This window comes from Austrofundulus limnaeus, unplaced genomic scaffold (assembly GCF_001266775.1).
Source record: "Austrofundulus limnaeus strain Quisiro unplaced genomic scaffold, Austrofundulus_limnaeus-1.0 Scaffold298, whole genome shotgun sequence".
Lineage (NCBI taxonomy): Eukaryota > Metazoa > Chordata > Actinopteri > Cyprinodontiformes > Rivulidae > Austrofundulus > Austrofundulus limnaeus.
This window is the reverse complement of record NW_013952700.1, coordinates 106356-120196: the sequence shown is the minus strand read 5'-3', so window position 1 is coordinate 120196 and position 13841 is coordinate 106356. Positions and strand designations below refer to the sequence as shown.

At 39.4% G+C, this 13841-nt stretch overlaps 1 protein-coding gene across 2 annotated transcripts in view; it reads right to left on the bottom strand.

Moving 5' to 3' along the window:
- disp1 (dispatched homolog 1 (Drosophila)) overlaps positions 1-13841 on the bottom strand; it is a gene marked incomplete in the record, with an annotated part of 158745 nt that overhangs the window by 40672 nt on the left and 104232 nt on the right.

Sequence of the window (13841 nt, the reverse complement as noted above, 5' to 3'; positions counted from 1 at the left end):
GTGTGCAGCGCTGCGGCTTCTGAAGAAATGAAAATGATTTAACACAGTTGTTTATACTTTTAGCAGCTCTTTTTTTTATCCCCCAGCTGACCTGCTAAAAATGACAGATTTTCTTTTCTGGATCTCTGACAGACGGACTTCAATCTCTGAACTCGTAAAGTTCTTTTTAGTTTTCGCTGTCATTTTCATGAATGGACACTTCCTTGTATCTGAGGCAGGAAACATAGCCTTATATGGTGTATTTGGGGTGGTAATTATGCTAATCTCTCGCGTGCACGAGCAGCTGGATACGAACAGGTAGAATTTACGCAGCTCATTTACACACTTTTCCTGAAGATAGAAGAGTTTGTTGAATCTTACGTGACATGTTCGTACGAAGCCTTCGTACGAACAAAAGTAAGAGAAATTTAGGATAAGAATACGAACATGTTCTTGCATGAGGCCCATTGTTGTTTTCATAAAATTGTGAAGAATGAAATTTGTGGATCTTTCTAATAAATTAAAATAACATTTAAAACTCATTCATCTAGAGAACATGGCAAGTTTTTATTTAAATTTTTTGGAGGGGGGGGTGACGTTAAACAGAGACTCATCTTTGCTTTGATATGGGGCAAACAAATGTTCTTCTGTTAGAGGTAATGTGGTTTAGAGGAACTCGAACAGTGAGTCTCACAGAAAGACTCACAGCCTGAGTGTGCTGAGGCCCGTTCCCATCTCTCAGGTGGAGAGTTTAGTCACTGAGGCAAAGCTGGGCAGATCTGTTCTATAGCAACGCTCTGAACATATATTTAATAATAAGTTAGGTTTTAGAGACCAAAGTCTCTGGTAGTTCAGGAGCAAAGTACAGGAGGAGATGTCAGGACTGATGCAGCCACTGCTTCCTCTGTCTCTGCTGAAAACTGCTCTGACTGAAAGTCCCACCCTGCTCTGCTCTGATTGGATAAAATGGCCCTGGAGTTCATCTGATTCGTTGAAAGCAGTGTCTGATCATGCAATGTCTGATTGTTGTAGATTTTTCATTAAAGAAGCATCAATAAAGTAATTTTAAAACCGTTTATTGGAAAACTGAAACGATGCATTCTGGGTACATGACGGTTTTGATTTGTGATGGGAAACAAAAGCACAGAGAACAGGAAACTAGTATCTTCCCTTCAAAATAAGAGCTTGAATTTTAAAGTTTCCCATGTTTCCATTGGATTTTAAAGTTTTCCAGTTCACCTGAAACTCATCAAACTGAAGAAGTCTCTTGGAGGAGAGACGAAACGTTTCACTAAAGAAGAACCCATCCAGAGGACCTACTTATTTTTTCTACCTGGATTACTGAGATGCATCAGGATGTTTTCCATGTAGTTGCTCCAGTTGACCACTAGATGTCAGTCTTCACTAGCATAACATCTTTAAATCATTTCTGAGTCTCTCTAACACTGTTGGCCGATTGCTTTTGAGCTCCAGCGTTTAAACTTTGTTTTAAAAAAAGGAGATCTGATTGTAAAGTAAAATAAATCAATACATACAAAATGTTAGTATGGATTACAAACGTTAACCATTTTTGCTATTGCCTTCCTGCTTCGTAAACAGACACAAAGCATTGTGGGAAATGAGTACCGTGGCCGAAAGCAACTGTCCGCAAGGAGTATGACTTCACAATAAGTGTGTTTATTTGGGAGGGGTGCTGTTGGACAGATCACGTGTGTTGTGATTCATTGACAGCCATACCTTCCGCTGTTTAAGATAATGATGTCTGGTAGATAATTAGTTATTAGCGGTACTGCATTTTAATTTTAGAAAGCGCAAATCCACTTATGAACTCTAAAAATTAGTAAGACCACTAAAGCGCAAATAAAATATTTAGGTCCGCAATTAGTGGATTTGCGCCTTAACGGGTTGGTACCCACCACTGGTGGCACTTAAACACAGTAAAAATGCTTTTTTTTTCAAACACTTTTTTCTACAAATCAGATGGCTTTAGCTCATTTATCTATATATATATATAATGTAATGGGGATAGTTTTTAAGCTCACTAAATCTGATTTGACAAAACACATTTACTGTACTTATTTACGTAGCCTACTGAGAAAAGACCCTTTAATCAGATGAAAGATAATAAATTCCTGTAAACCTGAAAAGTTCTCCTTACAGTTTGAACACATGTAATACTTTATCTTTTTCAAAGTGCTATGATAATTTTAGCCAGGCGGCAGAAGTAAGCACTATTTATCCAGCTGAGGCAGGGCTATCTGCTCCCTTGGCTTGTGAGAAGTTATGACACGGCTGTGCTCCCATCAGGCTTTGATCCTGCTTTATGGGACAGCACAAGTGTTTGATCTGAGCTGGCTATCTTTACGAGGTCTGCTTCTAACTGAGAGAAGGAGCTGCAGGAGGTGTGCAGTCAGAGAACTAAAATGAGTATGAGGAAGAAAAAGAAAAATAAAACTAAAAAAAAAAACCACAGAAAATGGTTTCCATGTAAAACAGGAAGTAGAATACAAAAAAAGGAAAGAAAGAATGACCAGGATTAATCTTCCTTCAACTGGTCCTTTTGCCTTCGTCTGCTTTCCACTCCTACATCCTAACGTCTGCAACAGTTGACTGCACCTCATGAAGTTGCAGTAACCACAGCTCACCTGTGCTCCTCTGCATGCCCCATCAGTATCTGATGAACCGTGTGAATGATTTGTTACACCGTACAGCAGCCAAGTTTCTCCAAGCAACACAGACGACAAAAAAATTCTGGAGAATTTCATAATTTGCATTTATCCTCACTCAATGTAAACCCCCTAAATTTTAAGGTTTTTAATGAGTACTCACTCACAAGATCCCTAAAACTGACTAGGTTCTGTTGAACATTTACTGCTCTGTTTGGGATCATTGGGCCTCATGCAAGAACATGTTCATATTTTTATCCTAAATTTCTCATTCTTTTGTTGTACAAAGTGTTCGTACGAACATGTCACGTCAGATTCAACAAACTCTTCTATCTTCAGGAAAAGTGTGTAAATGAGTTGCGTAAATTCCACCTGTTCGTATCCAGCTGCTCGTGCACGCGAGAGGAGATTAGCATAATTACCACCCCAAAAACACCATATAAGGCTATGTTTCCTGCCTCAGATACAAGRAAGTGTCCATTCATGAAAATGACAGCGAAAACTAAAAAGAAGAACTTTACGAGTTCAGAGATTGAAGTCCGTCTGTCAGAGATCCAGAAAAGAAAATCTGTCATTTTTAGCAGGTCAGCTGTGGAATAAAATGAGCTGCTAAAAGTATAAACAACTGTGTTAAATCATTTTCATTTATTCAGAAGCCACACCATAGCGCACTGTACCCCCACCCCCCCGCGCGCGCGGTCGCAAGTGGTCTCAGTTGCGGTTCTGAAATAAGCATTTTAAAATGTTTTCAAAATAAGTCTGGCACTTTGAGAAAATCCAGGAGTCGCTGGAGGGTTTACGTATCCCCTCTGGCCTGGGAACGTCTCGGAGTCCTCCAGGACGAGCTGGAAGGTGTCGCTGGGGAGAGGGATGTCTGGGTCTCTCTGCTGCTGCCCCGTGACCCAAACCCGGATAAGCCGGCCGGACGGACAATTTATATTGTTAGTCTAAATTATTCCATTTAAAATTATAACTAATTCAATGAATGAGCACAGGTGCTGCAAAACAAGCCCATATCATCAGCCTTCCACCACCGTGCTTCACATTTGGTATGAGACAGGTGTGATGATCTGATGTGTTTGGTATGGCACTGTGCATTATGGGTAAATATCTCATCTGTCCAAAGAACACCTGCAGTGTTTCCCCCCGGCTAATCGTTGTTTTAGAACTAGAGCCAGCAGAGATTGTGGTAACAGGATAAGTAGTGTGGACCTAACATTATCGACGTAGCGCTCCATGAACAACTGAAGCCTTTAGAATCTGAAAAGGAAGTCTGACAATGGTTTCAAATTTTTCTTATATATGTAAAAGCAGTTTTTTGTACTATCCTGTTCAGGGTGAACTTCAATACTGCCCACTGGTCACCCAAACCCTGACTGAAACAGAGTAGGAAGGAAGGAAAGAAGGGAAGGATGGAGGATGGATGGATGGATGGATGGATGGATGGATGGATGGATGGATGGATGGATGGATGGAAGAATCTCTCTGTATTTGGACTCAAAATGTTCAGAAATACTCATTTAACCCTTCCCAGATTAATGGGCATGTTTTTCTTCATTGTCATTGTGTTAACTAGGGACGGTGTGATTTATGATTCAATTGTCTATCTGTGATTGAAGGGTTGGAATGCGATTTTTTTTAAGGGCGATCTTCATTAATTAATTAAATGCTGTGCCAGGGATGTAAAATAAATTTAAAATGCGCCCTTATCTGTAAATGAAAATGTTTTAATCATAATCTTTGTGATCTGTGCAAATGAGGGAATAAAATAGTGCTGCATCTCTTTTTTTTTTTCTCGGAGTCAACATGCGCAGCTCCTCTTCACGTCTCTCCTCGTCATTTTCTTGCTTTGGTGCGCCACAAACGACCCAAATAGTGCTATATTATAACATTTAGTTACAAAACCAATAATCCATGACAATCATACATTTGAACAAATAACTTTAACCAGTTCTGAACCGGACCGGAGCGCACTCCCTCAACCCTGCTCATCCCCGTCACTCTGGGCTCCTGTGTGTGGGTCGAACTTTTCACCCCCCTCCACATAAGAACACATATGAACTACAGTATATGGTGTGATTGGTCAGAGGTTTGTGGGAGTGTTTGTTTGTGCTAAAAGCGCTCAGATGCTGTGTTTGCTTCAACCACTCGCTTWAAAAAAAAGAGGGAAAAAAAGTGACTCGTTCCAGAGCCGACTACCAGGAAGCAGCGATTTATAAAGATAGTCGAACGGCCAAAACCTCATAAAAGGAGATAAAATAGACTATTTTCACAGTTAAATCTGACTGATAAAAAACTTTTGAGCTTAATCCTGGACCAGTTTGTTGATAAACAACGTTGAGTGACGAGTGTCGGACTTTTTTTTTTCCGCATTGGATCCCCACTGGGTAGAAATCCCCTGTAGTGACGTATGCAGCAGCGGGGAGGGGGTTTCCCAGAAGCTTGGTGCGGGGGTCTCAGGAACTATGAAAGGTATATGCGAACACGAACGCCGAATAACCACCGAATTTTTGCTTGCTTTTTTTCCTTTTTTTTAAACAACGTAACTGCGCATGCCTTATCAGCCGATTGGATCGTCTATCGACGATAGCCAGTGACCATGATCATATGATCTAAAAAAAGGGATGATTTCCCATCCCTGGTGTTAACTCACATCTTTATGCTCCAGGGAAGCAAACTACCAGACACTTTTGCTTTTATAGATGTCCTAACACTGATAATGGTCAGGTAATCAAGAGTTTAATCAGCAGCAACTGGCTGCTACCTAATTCCAAMTAAAGACATTCAGATCAGCTTGTAAAAATCTAGCAATGAACCATGTGGTCTTTGGTTAAGTTTGCATTTCTCCTTGTGTTTGTTATGGCTACTCTGGTTTCCTCATACAGCTTCAGGCCCAGGTCTCCATTGAAAAAAAGATATGTAATCTCAGTGAGATGTGTCTGGTTAAATAGAAAGGCTATGTATTAAATAATACAAACAGTAAACCTCATATTATAAAGCAGCAAACCAATTCAATCCGATAAATGAATTTATATGTACGTATATAACTTAGTTTTGTAACAAGGATGCTGTCACATGTATCCCTGGCTAACCTCTCAGCTGTACATACTCCTACAGTAGAGAGGATACGAGGAGGAGACCTGCAGGATGTCTGTAAATCTCCTCTTATCCCTCACAGAGCCCTTACACATGGCCCCCGAGCCACAAAACATACACATAAATGCAGACAACTCTTTCTTCAGATGCAGTCCTCCCATTTGTGCTGGCTTTCAGAACATGGACAATAAACTAAGTATATTATATAGTAAATAGAAACAATACAAAAAAGGTAAAAGTTTGGTTGGAGTAGATTTTGATACAAACTTAGTTCTTATTCCATAAAAGAAACAACATAGACGATCAGAGAAAAATTAATTGATTTTACATGGATGACACAATCAGATCCAAACCATTAGAAATCACTGAATCACTACAAATTTACACAAACTGTTTTTTATTATTGCACCTAAAGCACCTACAGCAAACAGAAGCAACAGAATTTAAGCTAAAGATCATTAAGCTGACCTTTTTTGCCGTGGTGTCATGAGGGAGTAAGAGACAAGAATTTCTGCAGTCTGACAGGGCATGAATCTAAAGCAAACTTGTGGTTGCCATAAACAACAGGAGCTGTTGCAAGAGGCTCTGGTGAATGGGACATAAACATTTAGCTCCGGGAGAGCAGAGTTTGAATGGGAAAGGTTAAATACTCGCAGTGACCCTGGATGCCTGAGTGTCAGTGAGCTCCATGGCGACTCTGGAAGGGTTGTAGATGCAGGTAGAAGCAGGTTGACTGAACTTCAGGCGCCCTGAGGTTCCACACAATGTGTTTATAATTATGTCCTGATGCATCTCAGTAATCCAGGTAAAAAATCAAAAAAAAAAAAATAGTATAGGTCTTCTGGACGGGTTCTTCTCTAATGAAACGTTTCGTCTCTCCTCCAAGAGACTTCTTCAGTCTGAGAGTTTCAGGCAAAATTCAGGCTTTTAAGCACTGCCTCCATGTGACTGATACTCACATCACATGGCTATCGTTGACACCTAACTAACACTTATTGTTAACAGGGGGTGGAGTGATACTGGCAATAGCCGCGCTGTAGGAGGGGGACAGCTGAAAACGGAGGCCTCCACCTCTGTTTAATGATGGACGGTCTTTCTTCACAAAAATGGCTTCTTTTACTCCTCTCTCAAACCAACGTTCCTCTCTATCAAGAATGAGAACATCCTCATCTCTGAAAGAGTGACCGCTGGCCTGTAAATGAGTGAAAACTGCAGAGTTCTGGCCATTAGACATAGCTCGTCTGTGTTGCAGCCACTTTTCAAAAGAATGTCCCAACACAGACGAGCTACATCTAATGGCCAGAACTCTGCAGTTTTCACTCATTTACAGGCCAGCGGTCACTCTTTCAGAGATGAGGATGTTCTCATTCTTGATAGAGAGGAACGTTGGTTTGAGAGAGGAGTAAAAGAATCCATGTTTGTGAAGAAAGACCGTCCATCATTAAACAGAGGTGGAGGCCTCCGTTTTCAGTTGTCCCCCTCCTACAGTGCTGCTATTGCCAGTATCACTCCACCCCCTGTTAACAATAAGTGTTAATTAGGTGTCAACGATAGCCATGTGATGTGAATATCAGTCACATGGAGGCAGTGCTTAAAAGCCTGAATTTTGCCTGAAACTCTCAGACTGAAGAAGTCTCTTGGAGGAGAGACGAAACGTTTCATTAGAGAAGAACCCGTCCAGAAGACCTATACTATTTTTTTCTTTTTGTTTTATACTTACTTAGCTCTCATCTTAAACTACCATCAGTGAGCAAACTGAAGCTGAGTTGTGTACTTAAATGAATAGCTTAGCATTTTTGAAGTGGTTTGTAGAATAAAATAGGGGTGTAATGTTTTGAAAGTATATTTTTTGATAGTTTGTTCCCATATCTGCTGCTATAACCCCCATTCCCCCAATGACGTTTGTTATGAATTTCGCCTAGTCTAAATGGAACACTAAAAATGTAGCAGGGTTTATATATCCGTTTAATTATTTTGGGCTGGTTACATTTACGTTTGAGTCATGTTTCAAGTACCGTAAGTAAGTTTGATGGGGAGCCTGCTACACACACCATAGCTGTTGAACAATACGAACATAAAACTCTTGCTTGATAGACTATTTTTTATCCACTATCACTGTAGCTGACTAAAGCCTGTTTTTTACTGAGAAGCCTCATTCTTGAGTTTCGCTCTGTGAGGAAAACTGTGCAGTTTTTAACTCACTACCCGCTGACATGTACTGTACTCTTCTGCATTGCCCCTAGTCAGAACTAGTTGTCACCGGGGTATGCGATGAGTAGAGCTCAGTGGTATGACCCAAATTTTATATCACGGTATTTTCAACATTTACACCGGTTTGATGGTATTTGACAGTACTTTTCTTTTCATCACAGCTCAGCTGAACACTGCTTATTAACTTTTTTCTTTTACTATACCTCTGTCTGTGTTGCTGTTTCCCTCCTCTGTGTCTGTTCTTCTCTGAYTGGTGGTTGGAGACAGTAATTACGCATTTTGGTCCAGTCGTGAAGGAGGAGGGTTRAGAAAAGATTAAGATCGGGTTTATTGTTTTATGTTATTTATTAAAGCTTATCAGCACGACTCACCTTGCACACCAGTCAATTCTAACTCCACTACAAACTACTTCCTGCAGGCTTTTCACAATAGAGCCACGTTAAGTCTCCATCAGCATAACGTCTCCATATTAACTAACCGTGTTAAATCTAACTGTGCACGTCACCAAAGAGGTGTTTACTACATTCAGCGATGGCGAATACGGGATGTTTTTTTTTTAACATCAGTCAATATAAGCAGCGGAATAGTCACCCACTACTGCAACAAGCTGCTCCAACAATAACATTAGCATGCTAACGCACATAGCGGTGCTACGAGGAAAAGTGTCCCCTGGGAAACAGTTCACTGGCGGCCGCGACAAAACATTCCACACATGTTCAGGCTATTTAAACCGGTATGTCCGGTATTCAGAATATTCATATCATAACAAAAATAAAAACCGGTATTCGGTGCAAAAGGGTATACCGCCCAGCACTAGCGATGAGCATTGTGCGAATGGTCAGAACTTTGTGTTCATTCATGTGAAGTGGCTGCAATGACCTGATTTGAGCAGCGTCTCCTGAGGATCTGCTAGCCAAGGCTGTGAGAAAACACAGCCAACATTACAACTGTTCCAGTAAAAATGATAAAGAAAGTCAAAGAAAACTAATAAAGACAGTGAATGAACTTGTGGAAAGTGACTCGACAATTTTGTGCACCCAGTAGACAGCACAAAGGTCCTTAAACTCAGGTCTATCTGTATTCCCCATGCTCTGTTGCTGTGGCATGGCTTCTTGATTTATCCATTTTTAAAGTTGTGGGTTAGACAGCAGAGTCTCTCATTTAGTTCTACATTATAAAAGTTTAAAACACCTCATCTGTTCAGTACACGTGCAATAAAATAAAAAGAATAATAATTAATGCCACACTACCTTATTGTGAATGCTATTTAGACATTTACACCGCTGTCAATTTCCAATACAAGGCTAATTACAAAAACCTTTATGGTTATTTGAATTTAAATAGTGGCAGCAGCAACATGTAGTACATGCAAGCTATCTAGGGTTTAAAAAGATTTCTGACAAAATAACTGCGATGTCAAATAAAATGCTGTATTATAATTTAATTACCATCTCTCATACTATTAAAATATAAAGTCTGGAGACATTTCACAGCAGAAACCCACTTTGGAGATGGGTTTCATTTGACCCTTTTCACGACCTAAAAAATAAAGAACTACTCGCAAAATTTAAGAATTATTTATAACTTTTATAACAAACCTTCAAAATGTTCAAACTATTTTTTTATCTACTCATTGCATTGTTCGGGCTTTACTTGACTGCAGTAAAATATTATTGTATTCTAAAAACTAATTCTCATTGATCAATAATGAGGTGATAAATACCAACGTTTAGCAACTAAAAGCTCCACCTAAAACGAGGGTTTACGACTTACACAGCAATGTGGAAATGAGCTTTAACCACTTCCAATCGACGCTGGTTTTAAAGGGTTTCACCTAAAATCTTTAAATCTGTAGAGCTGAGAGCCAAACAGCTACAGACATCCCAAGGATTCCCTGTCTCCATCTGCTCTCAAATAACACTGCCTACATAAAAAAACGGCTGTGATACATTAGATCACAATAATAGTTTTAACAGATATCCAGAAAAGGAAAATATATATATAAATGTGGGGTGGGGGGGCATTAAGCAGAACTGCTGAGCTGTGCTCGGACCTTTCCAGGGATTTAGGTTATTTCATACATGGCTCAAGGTCCTTTTGATGGTTCTAAAATAGAAACATTAGTAAACCAAGCATAGGCTAATCTTGTTCAATGGATTATTGTTTGGTGAAGCTGAGAGCAGGGGCACAAAACTCTCCCGTTATGAAACACATATTAAAGGGCTCCCTAATGTTAAAACTTGTCACTCTGGGTGTGAAAGAGACGCGACAAAGCTGTGATCACTTTCATAATCCCTTGACTAATCTGGCAGATGGCAGCTCCAAGGCAGATCAAACTGATATTTGACTCAGTCTTCCCTCAGATTATTAGGACTGCTATAATACAAGGTATTGGTTTTCATATGTGTATATAATATATTTAAACATAAAACCCTTTAAAATTTAGTAATTTGTGTTCAGTTCAGGTCAACACTGCACAGCTGGAACAGGTACTGTATATCCCTTTTCTACAGTTTAATCCCCCCACCTGACACCGATTTATTAGCTTTGTATAAGTTAACAGGGGAGCTGGAGGTACAGTTTTGGAACAGACCCAGGATCTGTAATTCAACGCTGTCATCGATGAACAACAGGAACCCCGTTCAGTAAATCAGAAAAGAGTTTCGACACATTCATCCGATGCAACATCTGCTTTCATTCTGGTGTGGAACAAGAGTCGGGGGAAGGAGGGACGGACGGCGAGAGGGCTAAACAAAGACAGAGCGAGCGTTAATGGAGTGAAGGAAAAGCTGCTAGAGAAAAAAAAAGAAAGCAGGAGAGCAGGGAGGGGAGAAACCACAGAAGCCTGTGGATGCATATAAATGCAGGCAACGCAATCCAGTTCTGCTTCCATCGGCCCACCCAGAGTTTAATGTGTGCACACCAGGTACCCGCTGTGGCTACACAAACCTCATCTTTCAACACCCCCCTTTCTAACAAAACTCACATTAGGAGATTCAACTTTTCATTGAGGAAAACTCCATGGTGAGAAGTCAAAGGTAACACTCAACGCAAATCAGTGTCCCTACGATGAGCTGCCGCCATAAAATAATTTGAAGTGAGTAAATAAAATCTGAAGGGGGTAAATATGGCATTATGCAAATGCTTCTGAAAGACATCAAATGGTTCTAGTTTCAAATGCGGTGGAAAAGCTGCAGTTTGAAAATAATTGGGAAGGAACCAACTTGCTAAAAATGGATCAGTCGACCGCTCGAACTTGTGCCTCAGATGGAGAAAACATGGCCACCATGTGTGTATACAAAGTACACATTGGGCCTCATGCAAGAACATGTTCGTATCCTTATACTAAATTTCTCTTACTTTTGTTCGTACAAAGGGTTCGTACGAACATGTCACGTCAGATTCAACAAACACTTCTATCTTCAGGAAAAGTGTGTAAATGAGCTGCGTAAATTCCACCTGTTCGTATCCAGCTGCTCGTGCACGCGAGAGGAGATTAGCATAATTACCACCAAAAAAACACCATATAAGGCTATGTTTCCTGCCTCAGATACAAGGAAGTGTCCATTCATGAAAAAATGACAGCGAAAACTAAAAAGAAGAACTTTACGAGTTCAGAGATTGAAGTCCGTCTGTCAGAGATCCAGAAAAGAAAATCTGTCATTTTTAGCAGGTCAGCTGTGGAATAAAATGAGCTGCTAAAAGTATAAATAACTGTTGATTTTCATTTATTCGCGCATCGGTTTAAATTGATTCTATGTCCTGAAATTTTAACATAAAAATYTCAAGATAAATGAAATTAAATAAATTATAAATTATAAGAACAAATGTTTAAGGGCTGAACATCTTGTAAACATCTTAAACTGAACATTTCATGGTTAAATGTCTTGGAATACAAGAATACTGTATTACCTGTTATGTACAGTACTGGTAGCATCGTGCTGTAGTACTGGTGTACTGCACAAAGTGGGCAGAATAATGAAGGAGGTCTACTTCCAAACTCCTCTACTTCAAACTCTGGGGAAAACTTTTGGAAAGCCTTGGGAACGTTGGGAACATTAACAGGGTTCCTACAGTTTAAGGCAAGTTAAATTTAAGACTTTTTAATGCCAAGTGAAGTTAAATTTAAGACCAATTTCAAAATAAACACAAATGACAAAAAAATACAAACTGGCAGAAACTCATAAACCAAAGTATTTTTGGTTGAAGTATTCAAATATTGCTAAAAGACCAATTGTTTTTATCCATATCATATCATTCTTAGCAGTCAGTTTTAAACTTAAAGTGCCTGTGACATCAATTTTTTTCTAAGAAAAGTGAATGCATTTTTGGAAAGACAGCATTAACATATTACAAAACAAATTTCATTTTGCTCAGATGGACAGTTGTTGAGAAAGTTGCATGTGAAATAACTGGAAGTGAGGTCAAAGGGGAATGTCTGCACGGGAATGTTTAAAAAATAATTTTTACCAATTATTTTAATATTTGAAATGAATTACAATCATCCTATGTACAACGTGTAAACATTTTTAAGACTTCCGAAAGATTGATTTAAGACATTTTAAGGCTAAATAAGGCCTTATTTTTGGTTTGATGAATAAGACTTTTTAAGGATCTGCAGAAACCCTGATTAAAACTGTTTTCTGATGAGGTAAAACAAAATGGCACTGAGTTTCTGGAATGACCTGCCGAAAGCCCCCAAACTCAATCTGATTGAAAATTTATGGGCTACGTTTAAAAGCTCGAAGCCATGAAACCAACCGATTTAAACGTATCAATTCTGTTAAGAAGAGTGGACAAATATCCAGACAGTTATGTCTGAAGCTTGTTGATGATTAAAAACAGTATGAGGTTGAGATGCAATAAAAAAGAAAAAAAAAGACATTTAACCAAACTATGGGGGTGTATAATTGTTTTTGTATACTTTTGAACCAGTCAGGATTAGAGAACAGCTACAATAAATTTAAAGTTATGCCCCCAGTTCTTGTTTTAAAAACCCTTCCACCACAGACCAAAAACAATTCAAATCAATCATTAAATGACCAAAATCAATGCATCTTTTCTGCCCATGATGGAAACTTCTGACCTTAACTGTATCTGAACACACATAAACAAACAGGCATCCCCTGTTGTTGATACAAGCCAACATGCAACTGCTGATGTGCTGCGGTGGGCTTCCAGGAGCCGAGTTTACAGTAAAAAATAAATAAATAAAAAATCCTAAACCACAATTTGAGCTGGTTATGAATCTTTGAAGTACAAAAACACACTGCACATGCTAAACAGGACAGAAAGTTCCCACAAAATATTTTAAACRGAGGTTTCAGCTGTTCCACAAAAATATTCTAATAAGAACATTGCCTGGAATGTGGGTCTGCTTGTAGTCAGTCATAAAGAATAACACCACATCTGATCACATTTCAATACAGTACCAAAAAGACAAAATAAGTAGGTCCTCTGGATGGGTTCTTCTTTAGTGAAACGTTTCGTCTCTCCTCCAAGAGACTTCTTCAGTCTGATGAGTTTCAGGTGAACTCAGCCTTATAAGCACTGCCTCCACATGGACAAACAGGCCAAAGAGGGCCATCGCCTAACAATAGGCTTGATTAGCTCTATTGTTCATAGATGGTCATGTGCCTCATCACCTAATTTATTGGTTTGAATGCAGTGGTTCTTAGGTGTCGTGTTATCTGTATGTAGTGAATGCAGGCGGGGCTCAACGTCCCCTTGTTTTTGTCTTTTTTTCCCCTMTTTGTGTTGGTTATCGATAACCAAACGATAACCATGATGGCCCTATTTTGCATGTGACTAAACAGAGCTAATCAAGCATATTGTTAGGCGATGGCCCTCTTTTGCATGTGACTGACCTGTTTGTCCATGTGGAGGCAG